Source organism: Barbus barbus, assembly GCF_936440315.1.
Source record: "Barbus barbus genome assembly, chromosome: 43".
Classification (NCBI taxonomy): domain Eukaryota; kingdom Metazoa; phylum Chordata; class Actinopteri; order Cypriniformes; family Cyprinidae; genus Barbus; species Barbus barbus.
In genome coordinates, this window is record NC_136721.1 from 25322969 (window position 1) to 25337058 (window position 14090).

Genomic DNA, 14090 nt, shown 5'->3' on the forward strand with positions numbered 1-14090 from the left:
ACACAAGAGATCAAGACAAGATTGTTTGCTAGAAATTCTGACATTTAAAACTTACACAAAATGCAAAATCACCATTATTATTATTTATGAGTTGATTGGCATTCACTAAATTAATGTCCTAAATTAAACTGAAAGAATGTCACTTGTATTAAATAGAATGTAAGGCTTCATAAATCAAATATAAATCAGTAAATATGTTTTATCAACCATAGAATATTAACTGCAGTTATCATCTTTGTCCACTAGATGGCAGGACTACATTTTCAATCTCTGTATTATAAGAACTGAAAGGGAGCTTCACACAAAGAGCAGTTTAGGGGCCCCTGACCACCTTAATCCACCCCTGCACAGTAATGTTGTTTTCAAAGGCATGTTTATAAAAATGACTTAAATGTCCTAATTGAACTATGGCCTAATCCTGGCTTAATCTAAGCCCTGTCTGTGAAACCTGGCCTATCAATATTATAAACCAACAAACACACTTTGTCACAATTACCTAAAAACACATTGTTTCCTTTCCTTTGCTTTATAAAACAAGACTGACAGTTCTCTACTTTCAGAATTCACTACAGTATATGCTACAAATTTACATTACAGTACAACATTATTCCTAAGAGTTCACTTTTGTATAGATGATAATGAAACTAAAGACTAGCACCCATTTGGTATTTTCAGCTACATGTAATTGTTTTGATAATATTTTTATACACACACACACACACACACACACACAGCCACAGCATTGGTTGGGGGTTTGGTTCTTGCTCAAGAGTCTCAGCTCAGTCGTGCTATTGAGGATGGACGAGAGCACTGGTTATTCACCCCCCCACCCCACCTACAATCCCTGCCGGCCCTGAGAATAGCCATTAATTATCCCTTATATATATATATATATATATATATATACATACAAAAAATATATATATACAAAGAATATAAAAAAAAATATTCAAAGTCGATTTATTCACATTGCAAAGTAGACTACTAATATTATAATAACTTGTTTTTGTCTTGTCATTACTGCTGACTAAGTTATTTATACTCATTAATTTTCTGTTTACTTCTGTTAAACTTTCATTTTCTCATAAAGATCCGCCCTCTTTGAAAAGCTATAAGGTGAGCGCTAAAACAGGCACATCATTTATTCACCTCCTGATTAAAGATGGCTCTGCAAATCTCAGCTTTTCTTCTGGTCATTCTTTTCACTGCAGGTAAAAGGACCATCATTGTTTGTAATGCTATTGAGTATAAATACAGATGATTGATGTCTCTCTGTTTTATTACTAAAGGACACTCTCTCAGATGTTACGAGTGTATGGGTATGATAGGTTCTTGTGTGGATCAAAATATGATAACGTGTCCCAGTGGATTGTCCAAGTGCATGAGTACAACATCAGTATCGCAAGTTGGTAAGTCTGTTATGATTTATTAAAATACTGTTATATTTGACTGATGGAGATGCTGGTATTATTTAGCGCTGCTGAAACAGAGGAAATGTAACTTCTCACAGAACCACTACTCCTTTTCCTGATGGAATTTACCAAGAATATTCTATAATTATATTCTATATCATTTCTGCTATTTATTTATTTTTCTCTTAGTTACAATACAATTCTTATTAACAAAAATGTTGGAAATCAGAAATGTATTTTTTCTTTTCTGCTTTGCAGCTGAGATTACATTTTCATAAAGATTGTTAGCTTCTAACTCTCACTGCTGCTTTCAGTTTTGACATTTATTAAAAAAAGTGTACATATTTCCATCAAAATAATATGTTTATTATTTATGTATTTTACCAGGTGAAACTAGTTTTAATGGCAGTTTTAAAAATTGTGCTGTTGACTGTCCAAGTGGGTCCATGAACTTCGGCACTTATAAGACATCTTCTTCCTGCTGTGACACTGACCTTTGTAATGTCCAAGATGATCCAGGTATTATATTTGACTGACCATAAATAAGATCAACACTCATTTTACTTTCATATGACATTCAACGAGGAAATGAATTACAGAGTAGACTTGATTTTCTGCCAGGAATGGATTGGATGGAGCAGCTAAAGGAGTGTTGTTTCATTAGATGTCATCTTTTGAATGAAAATAAAAGAACATTTGTTTTCCTCCTGTAGATCCCAGCACTAACACTACCAATGGAAAGAAATGTTATTATTGTGATGGACAGAACTGCTCAAACACAGTGAACTGTTCAGGGAGTGAAGACCACTGCATTACAATGAGAGGTGAGAATCAAGATTCAGTGCTTATTTTGTTTCATTTGATACAGATCACATATATCAATCGCTCTCTTAGACTAATATCTGTTTCCTTCTTTTCATCAGTGAAGTTCAACGAAACACGGTTTCTAAAAGGCTGTATCTCTAAATCTGTTTGTGATTATGTCACAGAATCATTTAGTACTGGTAATGACTTCTCATGTTGTAAGGGGAACTTGTGTAATGACGTTTATAATGTCACCCAAAACATCAACGTCACCCAGAACATCAACATCACCCAGAACGTCATCCAGAACATAATCGAGAACATCATTCAAAACGTCACCCAGAGTACTAACAGTGCTAAGAGTGTCACCCAGAATTTCCTGTTATTATTGATTGTTTACTTACATTTTGAGCAGTAGGATAAACAGAGACATATTACTATTGTCTGTTGTTGGTTGGTAGACGGATCTTTTCATTTGATGTGTGTGCATGAAAAAAAAATCATTTGGAAAGGGATAAAAAAAAGTTTTGAATGCATTTTTTTGCATTTTGGTAGATGTGTGTGTGTGTGTGTGTGCATGTTTATGTGGTTAATGAGGACACAAATTTGTATAATGACATGGGTATGACAGAGGTATTACAATATGAAGGTGGTTTATGAGGACACTGCCTATGTCCCCGTAGTTCAAAAGGCTTTAAAAACATACTAAATGGTGTTTTTTTGAAAATCTAAAACTGCACAAAGTCTCCTGTGAGGGCTAAGTTTAGGTGTAGGGTTGGTGTAGGGCAATAGCACACACAGTTTGTTCAGTATAAAAACCATTACGCCTATGGAGAGTCCCCATAAACCACAAAAACCAACATGTGTGTGTGTGTGTGTGTGTGTGTGTGTGTGTGTGTGTGTGTGTGGTTTTGTGTCTAGAGTTATGGGACAGTTGGCCAAAGATTAAGCAAACATGTCTAACCATTTGGGGAATATATATATAAATATGAGTGACTTCTGGAAATAATTTTATACATTTTTTTTTTTTTTTTTACAATTTTCTTTGTTAAATGTTTTATTTCGTAATCAACGCTGGACGTCAAACATGTCTTTTCTGGTTGAACTGGTTGAATCGTCTTTCAAGTACTGTTATTTTTGTACCTTATGTTTCAACAAAGACTGAGCAAGGTATATGGGTCTAAGTGATTACAAGCCAAGGACTATGTTCTGGAATACTGGACTGGTTTTTATGATCTGGTCCTAACTGTTGAACTCTCAATTGTTTGTGTTTTATTGAATTTGCATGTTCTGGGTAATTATATTTAATACACTTGACTCATGAGTACAATTGGTCTGTTTGGTTCCTCATTTCATGTGACACTTGCACAAAAGATAAAGGTATAGGTGTTACAATCTTACACATGGATTGGCATTTTCTATAATGCATTTCTGTAATAAAAATACATATCTGATATGACTTAATATATAATTAGCATCAAACTAAAAATATAAGTCATATTCTCAAGGATTAAAGATTAAACGGGAAAAAAATGATTACACTACCATCAATTAGGTGACAATATGCACTAAGCATGTAAATGACCATTGAACAAAAGAAGAAGAAACAAACAGCATGCTGCGCTTTTTCTTAGCCTCCGTTTCCATGGTAACTCATTGATTCGTCACTCTGTTGAGAAAGTCTTGAGTCTTAACCAGGAACATACTCTGTGTTGAATGAACTTACTCCCGGATGCGTTTTTGGAACCACATACCTCTAGTAAGCAAGGTTTGGGGTTAATCAACCCAAAGTTCAGGGTTTAGCTAAAGGTAAGTTAACCATGCTTTCTGGAATACACCCCTGATGTCAGAGAGTCACAGCCACCGTCAACCGCAATCAATAGATCCCAGTCACCTGAGTTTTGATCACCTGCACCTGCGGACCCTCATCAGCACTATTAACTCCACACACTCTCTGACACTCATCGTCCGGTCTACGGTTCACCATAACGAACGGTACCTGACTCCGTATGCACTTACCTGTGTTTACTTTCCTCATAGAATCTCCAGCGTATGTTCCAGGACTCCTGTTACTCCAGCGATTCCCCTGTGATTCTCCAGCGTCGACTCCCGCTCTCCCGAGCACATGGATTCCACTCCCCTGTGAATGATAAGGATATCAGTTCTCGCACAGATCTCCAGATCAAGACAAATCACAAGATAATCACCTTCTCCTCACTCTCCTCACTATCCGCATTCAAGTCAATAAATATTCCATTGTGTTACTTACCTGCTGTTTCCGGCTCTATTTGTGACACCTGAGATGACTTACAAGATAAACACGATTATGTTCTTAGTCAGTGATATCCACACAACAGACACACTTCTCATATATAGGCCAAATACATAGTCTGTATGTATGAAAACACCTCAAACTGCATAGTTTTGGTGTACTGAAGTACCGTACACGTGTGATAACAGGAACACATCTTTACTGCATATTTAAGCGCAAGTGTTTCGGTGTAGAAGAGGAAATATAGCATACCTTTCATTGAACATTCCTGTTTAAGTTATACTTTATTGTGCTTTGCAGGAAATTTGTCTTGGACTCAAGGCTGCAGTTATACACAGTAACCACACACAACAACAACAACAACAACAACATTTTTCAGAAAGAGGGAAATAAGAAAAAAATTAAAATACCATCAAATGCCAATAGATACAGGTATAAATTAATTCTTATAGCGATTACTTCTACATAATAGAACTCTACAAATTAACAGTAACTTACTGGCAACAATTATCCAGTAGTTGCTGTATTTTGTACCACAGTAAAATTTCCTTTACATTATATTACATTACAATACTTTAGCATTGTACATTTTTAATATCATAATTTTTATGTTATGCTCAAATGAACTTTGCCTTTGGATTTTTATTTTATGAATTTATGTTTAATTTATTTTAGCCTACTTATTTTAGTGCCAGTACACCAACACAAATGAATGACTTTTATTTATTTATTTTTGAATCACCATTTATTTTTGAAAGACACCCCTGGCAAAACTAATCAAGGGGAACCAAAGAACAAACGGACTACAAACTGATTACAAACATCATGGGAGACAGGAAGTGACATAAAAGTCCAACACAGAGAACGTAACAAAAACAAGAAAGAGTTGATTTGTGAAGAGAGCAATTGTGTTCATTTTCTAAAAATACAACTACTTGTTAAGAAACTCACATTCATATAAAGTAGCCTTGTTGACAAGTTTGGGTCAGTAAGGGCAAAACTCATGAAATATAGTACTTTCGGTGCTCTGTAGTTGGTGATATCACTTCTTTTGTAGCAGAAATATACTACTGCAAAAAAACCTAGGTGCCATGCAAAATGTAAAGTGTAACTGCAGCACTCATTTCAAATTTAGTGGAGTAAAGAGTACAGATACTTATTCAAAAATGTAGTGAAATAGAGAGTAAAAGTTACAAATATCTCTGATAATCAGTAAAACTACAGAGTTTTCAAAAAGATTGGCTACTCAAGTACAGTAATTAATTACTACAATTCTTTACACCTCTGTGTACTGATGATCTCGGATCAAGTTCAGCTCTTGAAATCTGAATAATGTTTTAGACTTTTTCTTGGCCCAGTCCAAAATGATCTCGGATGGATGTCAGATCTGATTGTCTCATGTGTCTTCTCCCTACTAAAATAATAATAAAAAAAGAAAACAGCAGCAATTGAAACCATTGGAATGACTATTAAATACCATCAAAAATTAACATCAGTTACTACAGTAGATAGGATTTTTGCACCCCTCTTCATGTTATGCTTATGTTACTCCATTTTTGGATTTTATTTTGTGGTTGTTGTTTTTTTTCATAAGAGATGCACTAAGGTAAATTAAATGTTTATACTAACGGAAGTGAGAGATCACTGATTCATCACTGAAGTTAATGACCTTCTCGATGGATCTCTGTCTGATCCTCTCGCTGATACTGGCAAAAAATAATAAAAATAAAATCAGATTTTCAGCACTAGCTAATATAACTTGTGTGCATAGATTTGGTCATGCATTAAAATATTTATTAATTTAGCAGATGCTTGTCAACCAAACTCATTTACAAATAAGGACTACAACAAGTAATTCATCATATGGAGGCATGCGTGAGACTTGCTACTATACAAAGTTACAAAATTGTTCAACGTACAGGCTAGAAAAGAGATTAAACTGTAAGCTATGTTAAGATTTAATGTACATACATTACTAGAAAGAGAGAGTGTGGTTTAACAAGATTCAGTCAAGTGCTCACAGAAAGGTCTTTAGCAGCTTCTTGAAAATTGAAAGAGACTAATGAGGATCAATGAGAGTGAATGTTCAGGAAAGTGGTTTTGTGAATTTCTGTGATGGTACCATGAGACACCACTCATGCTGTAATGGCCAGTGTCTTACCAGGGGACAAGTAAGAAAGCAGGGGACAGATTCTTCATGGGTTGCTTGCAGATTGATTCAGGAGATGGAGAACTCGTTTTAGAGTCCTGATCGTCACTCTTTACACAGGGACTCATTTTGGAGTCACTGTTCTGCAGCTGTCATGGGGAAACAGAGTCAGTTGTTTTCTTTAATGCAGTACAGCTAAAGTGCTATTAATCTGGATGGCATTGTAATCAAATTACCTTCCAGTTCATTGTTGTAGTTTTTTCCCTTCTTTTTTTAATATTATATCTATTTTTTAATCATTCTGTGTAGTCATATCCCAAAAAAAACGTTTAATGCCTAAATTGTTCTTTGTGTTGGTTCTTTTACTGTAAATGTCATATTCACTGTCTATTCACAATATTTTATTTTAACCATTATAAACCATTATAATAGTTTTTACTCAAACACATAGAAATACACAGACTTTGAGCATGAAACTGTATCATTTGCATAGTCCAAAATGGGCAAAATTTGAAGATGAAGACATTGTATTGTATTTCTTCCAGTTAATTTCTTCTAATTATATTTATTTATTTTCAATACTGAATTATGTATCCAGCTTGCTGACTACATTTATGTAAACCCTATTCAGAAATGGGAACTATTTAAATTAAATGTATTTAAAATATGTATTTGATTACTTGTATTTAAGTACTATTTAGAACTTTTTTAGGGTATTGGAGCTAAAGTTCAGTGCAGTCGGCGTACAAGTTAAACTTAATATGTAGGGGAGCACGGGGCACAACCTAATGCTTTTTGACTTTCTCATTTTGTGTTACTCTACTTAGGGTTCTGAGTATTTATTTTTTTCCACAAATTCACACGTCTGGTACAAAATATGTGGCTTTCTTTCATTAATAAAGTGCATAATGTTTCTTTATTTTCCCCATAAGAATGGAAGTGAAATGTGACAACATGCCCCATAGGTGGAGCACAATGTAATGTGAGGGGCACGTTGTAACACGACCATATGACAGCTTAAAATGTTATCAGATCTAATCAAAATATATACATGACAAACTAAAATATTTGTCAATTTTGACTATTATTATTTCATATAAAATAATAGCACTTTTTAGAAATTCAATATTAAATATTTTGGAAGCTTTACAATGAACACATGCTATACAGCACTGGTCAAAACAATACAGGCAAACAGATGAAGAAACATATTCAGACACTCAGCTGATCAAAATAGTCGCCTTCCTCCGCTAACAGCTCTCACAGAACAAGAGCCAGTACAAATGCTGTCAATTTCTTGAAATAATATTTTCTAAATGTTCAGGTTCTTCCTCTCAGTCTTTATTCGCCTTTTTTCATGGTTTCTCAACAAAATGTCATAAAAGTTCATTATGGCAATCATATCAGTAATTGTATAGCAGAGCATATAGCTCTAAAAGGTGGGCACGCAGTGCTATAACATTCCCCATCTGTGCAACTGGAATTTAAAGCAGGTTAGTATCTTCTGCTCGTTATTGAAGCATTAAAGAACTATATAAAATGCTAAATAACATCTTGAGTTTTTATACTCTGGAACATTTATGTTCCCTTTTCTTACTGATTATTGAGTTTTTAATGTTTGCTTCAGTGTATGAATAGAGGCAGGCTACTGGAAATATGGAAACGTGAAATGATGCTTTAAGCCCAATTCAACATAATTTCAATTTCACCTGTTTTTTTTTTTTGGTAGGCTACTTTTAATAGTTTAATATTATAGTCATTTGGATGCCATCCAGATTTCTGCTGAAAAAAAAAAACATAGAACATCACAGAAAGGTCTAATGGTTTCCACTACAAATACCATTACAAACATTATAAACCATTAACTTTTAACCATTAAAAAATAATTTTCTGTAGTGTGTTTTGGGACATTAGGATTTATTGGTTTTAACAAGCCACCAATAGAAGGTGACTAATTACCAGTAGAGACCAACAGGGTCCATTAGCGTTTCCATTAAAACCAATACAATCCCATTATTACCAGTCAAACCATTGCTAATTTTGTGATGGTGTCTATTGTTTTTTTCAGCAGGGGCATTTATTTTGTACTGTGATGGTATACCACACACTGTAATTATAACAGGAAGTTTATCTCAAGAGCAACTCTTTACTCATGTTTGTGCTTATCAACAAGCATATGGTTATTATTTTATATAATGTGATCAATGTGCTTTACGTGCAATAAAGCCTCTGTTTTGTTAGATAAATATCTTTAAAATAATAATTTAATAATTTACCATCAAACTTGTATTTTGTTGAAGCTGATCAAGAAATATTCGTATATAAAACAATTAGCCTATATACAAGGACTTCATTGTTTAATGATCTAAGGGATATCAACATCAAATCTCAATAGTAGCATAATTTCCTTAAGCGCTGTAATCGTCGAAGTTTCGCCATTTTGGTCATTAGGTAAAAACGAAATAATGATTTCATCGAATAGCATCTCATTTTATATGACTAGCCATGAAGAATAAATTCTTAACTTACCAATAAAACAAGAGGTATTTTATTTACCCAGTGTTAACAGGTTCAGAGCCACGAAATGGCGTCTCTATTTCTTCTTTTACTTTCGCTTTTATTTGTGTGAGGTGTTGTTTTCCTTTAACTGCACTCGTAAAAAACAAACTTACTCCTCTAGTGGCGCAGAGCGTCATCCCATCGAGACAACACGGAAGTCCTGCAATGAAGCGCCACGTAGGATTTAAATCAAACTTCGCTTATCAATACATACATAACACACGTGCATACACATATAAATTACTCACATATACATGTATACTATTGGATGTTCAAAATACATATATGAAATACACGTGCATTCTAATATGAAATCCATACCAATACATATTATGTTAGTAATGAATGCATATACACTTGTGAATAACTTGCGTATACATATAAACTTAATCCATGCATAGACACTCGCACAAACATACAGTGGTGTGAAAAAGTGTTGGCCCCCTTCCTGAATTTTTATTTTTTTGCATGTTTGTCACACTTTAATATTTAAGATCATCAAACAAATTTAAATATTAATCAAAGATAACACAAGTAAACACAACATGCAGTTTTTAAATGAAGGTTTTTTTTATGAAGGGTAAACAAAATCCAAACCCACATGACCCTGTGTGAAACAGTGTTTGCCCCCCCCACCCCCTGTTAAAACATACCTGTGGTTTATCACACCTGAGTTCAGTTTCTCTAGTCACACCCAGGCCTGTTCACAATCAAGAAATCACTTAAATAGGACCTGCCTGACAAAGTGAAGTAGACCAAAAGATCCTCAAAAGCTACACATCATGTTGAGATCCAAAGAAATTCAGGAACAAATGAGAAAGAAAGTAATTGAGATCTATCAGTCTGGAGAAGGTTATAAAGCCATTTCTAAAGCTTTGGGACTCCAGCGAACCACAGTGAGAGCCATTATCCACAAATGGAGAAAACATGGAACAGTGGTGAACCTTCCCAGGAGTAGCCGGCCGACCAAAATTACCCCAAGAGCGCAGCGACGACTCATCCAAGAGATCACAGAAGACCCCACAACAACATCTAAAGAACTGCAGGCCTCACTCGCCTCAGTTTAGGTCAGCGTTCATGACTCCACCATAAGAAAGAGACTGGGCAAAAATGGCCTGCATGGCAGAGTTCCAAGACGAAAACCGCTGCTGAGCAAAAAGAACATAAAGACTAATCTCAGTTTTGCCAGAAAACATCTTGATGATCCCCAAGACTTTTGGGAAAATACTCTGTGGACTGACGAGACAAAATTTGAACTTTTTGGAAAGTGTGTGTCCCATTACATCTGGCGTAAAAGTAACACAGCATTTCAGAAAAAGAACATCATACCAACAGTAAAATATGGGGGTGGTAGTGTGATGGTCTGGGGCTGTTTTGCTGCTTCAGGACCTGGAAGACTTGCTGTGATAAATTAACCATGAATTCAGCTGTCTACCAAAAAATCCTGAAGGACAATGTCCAGCCATCTGTTCGTGACCTCAAGCTGAAGTGAACTTGGGTTCTGCAGCAGGACAATGATCCAAAACACACCAGCAAATCCACCTCTGAATGGCTGAAGAAAAACAAAATGAAGACTTTGGAGTGGCCTAGTCAAAGTCCTGACCTGAATCTTATTGAGATGCTGTGGCATGACCTTAAAAAGGCGATTCATGCTCTCAAACCCTCCAATGTGGCTGAATTACAACAATTCTGCCAAGATGAGTGGCCAAAATTCCTCCACAGCGCTGTAACAGACTCATTGCAAGTCATCACAAACGCTTGATTGCAGTTGCTGCTGCTAAGGGTGGCCCAACCAGTTATTAGGTTTAGGGGGCAAACACTTTTTCACACAGGGCCACGTGGGTTTGGATTTTGTTTTCCCTTCATAATAAAAAAACTTCATTCAAAACCTGCATGTTGTGTTTACTTGTTATCTTTGATTAATATTTAAATTTGTTTGATGATCTGAAACATTAAAGTGTGACAAACATGCAAAAAAAATCAGGAAGGGGGCCGACACTTTTTCACACCACTGTATAGTACATACATAGACTATATAGATTAATAATTCTGGATTGTTGTATTGAGTCCGATCATGACAAGTATGCACTGTTTCATTGTTTTAAGGTGCATTCTTCAGTTTTCCATCAAATGTTTTAGTTCCTCATTTGTCTGTGATTTCTGTTGTTACCCGTTTCTTCAGAAGTGATATGTTCAGAACAAGGTTTAGACAAATAAACACAAGTAAGCGTTTTGCTTTCATGCATGATCTTGATTTCTGCATCAGTGTGAGAGTTTGTGTTTATACTGGAACCGAGTGTTATTACAGCTTTAGTGATTAACATGCTCAATCAAAACTGAAAACATGAACACTGAATGTACAGTAATAATCACAATCTTGGAGAAGCATCCTGTGATTTCAAATATTATGGCAATGAAAACATGAAAATTAAGGCAATAATAGAATAAAGATGAACAGGATGTTGAAGTTTCACGTGATTTTTTATTGTCACAACTGAAAAAAAGGAAGTGATTTTTTATCTTCACAACAAAAAGGAAGTGATTTTTTATCTTCACAACAAAAAGGAAGTGATTTTTTATCTTCACAACAAAAAGGAAGTGATTTTTTATCTTCACAACTGAAAGAAAACAGAACTGCAGCGACACCTAACGTCGTCAGTACAACAGTGACACCTATTGGCAAATTACTATATTACAACACTCCCACTTAATTTCCCAATAGCATTAAGCTATTTAATTTCGGTTTTTGCTGTTGCTTAAACATTATATCTGCACTTTATTAGAAAACCCTCACTACCCTAACGAAATAGAAGTTTATTCAAGTGTGCTATTAGTATATTTCTTTTTAACTAAAAAAATAGGAAAGCATACTTTTAGTCTACTTTTGATGTACTTCTCAGAAAAGGGTACTTGAAATTACATTTAAGTATACTTGACTTATAAAGTCTAATTATATTTGAGCTATACTTGTGTTCCTAGAATCTGTGTTTTCATTGTTATACGGGGCGCTATACACATCTTCTGTACAGAATTTCCAAAACAAACAAAACAAAAAAACAGTGAAGAGTGAAGTAAAAACTGAAACAACAGATGCTTCCACACGTAATCTAAAACTAAATTAAACTTCTTTTTTTTTTTCAAAGAACAATCACATACAACATGTTATCAAGAAACAAAATTAAAAAAAGGAGAAGAAAAAAACATAGAAAGACAAATTACAACACAACAAAACATATTAAAAGTATTAAACTTAAAAAAAACAAAACATATCCATATATACAGGAGTATATATAAAATCAAATAAATAAATTGTAAAATTCACAAACATTCCAAGTTCTTACAGCTTTCTTATTCACAGAGTCTCTGATACTGCCAATATAAACACATATTTCAGTCAACAAATTTATATTTGTTAAATTTACACTTATGAATGTGAAATTTGGTCAACAGAACAAGTAAATTAATGAAGTAAAAGCACTGTTCCTCTTGGTCAGGATAGTCAGTAAAGCCAAAAAGTACATTTTCCCATAAGAGAGAAAACTGTTATATTTTCACTAATAAACTTCTGGATCTTACACCACAGTGTAACTGAGTATGTACAGTGCACGGCAGTTTCCTCATATTCATTACAAAAACTACAATTTACATTTATTCCTTTTTTAAATTTGTGTAAATAATGATTTGCTGGATAAAATCTGTGAATAAGTTTATAAGAAATTTCTAAGATGATATTTCTGTGGTAACAACCACACTTTCCTTCAGCAAATAAATTTTCCATTTAATAAGGACACCCAGTGAGACTGTTTGGAGAAGAGTATGAATAGCTCCATTATTACTCTTGAGGTATGAAGAAAAACTAATTTTACCAACATAAGATTTAGTAACATCAAAAGACACTGAAGCGGGAGAATGGTCTTCATCAATAGCTCTAAATAGCATTTGTGTACCAGAAGGATCTGAACCGAAAACCATTGCAAATTCTTTTTGAGTGACTGGTATTTTATAATAAGAAAGGAATTCATCATAAGAAAAGAGCGTTCCTTCTTTATTATATAACTGACTAGCCAATGTAATATCGTTGTCAAACCAGTTCTTTAAAAAAAGAGATTTGTGTTTATAAAGAATGTTTCTGTTATTCCAGATGACAGATGTTATTTCTGTTAACAGCGATGCGGAGAACAATTGTGCTTATATATTAATGACCAAGATAGGAGCACTTGTTTGTGGAAAGCAGATAGCTTAGCTGGAATTTTTTCTATATTATAATTACACAACAAAACCAAACTAAGACCACCAATATTTGAAAAAGCATAGTGAGGGATAAAATTCCAGACAGAAGTGGGTTTTTTTTAAGTGATGCTTAATCCAATTAATCTTAAAGCTATGGTTCATTGTGGTGAAATCTAAGAAATTAAGGCCACCATTCTCATATGTATTCATAATTACATAATGTGTTTGATTTTTCCATAAGAAATCAAATAACATTTTATCAATACAAACACAGCTGTGTGTTCAAGGGTGTTTCTATTCAAATCAGGCATGTGTGAGAGCATGAAGTGTTACAGGAGATCATCAGTATTACAGCAGATCAACTGCTGAGAGAAGATCACAGGAACACCTTTTTTTTTTTTACATTATTAAACCATTAGCACTAATACAGAGATTATATATATAAACATTATATTAAAACAATAAAGTAGTAAGAATAAAATAAACAGAAATTAATAATCCTGAAAACATGAAAAAAAAATGCAAAATGTCCACCAGATGGCGCAACTAGATTAGAGAATAGAGACAGTATGATGAAGTGGATAAGAGATCTGATATGAAGATGGATAAAAATCATCATGTCTCACATAAAGCATAAAGTAACTCTGATCATCTGTTATATGAG

General features: G+C 34.2%; 1 protein-coding gene and 1 long non-coding RNA gene across 2 annotated transcripts in view; one reads left to right on the forward strand and one right to left on the reverse strand.

The window, feature by feature from the left end:
• LOC306861931 (uncharacterized protein) overlaps positions 1–14090 on the forward strand; it is a 1169885-nt gene that overhangs the window by 1084983 nt on the left and 70812 nt on the right. The window lies entirely within an intron of this gene.
• LOC306862819 lies at positions 5193–9287 on the reverse strand. The gene is made up of 4 exons (XR_013783608.1): positions 9167–9287; positions 6650–6786; positions 6118–6194; positions 5193–5902 (listed from the first exon to the last, which is right to left on the reverse strand). It is a non-coding gene; the product is annotated as an uncharacterized lncRNA (long non-coding RNA).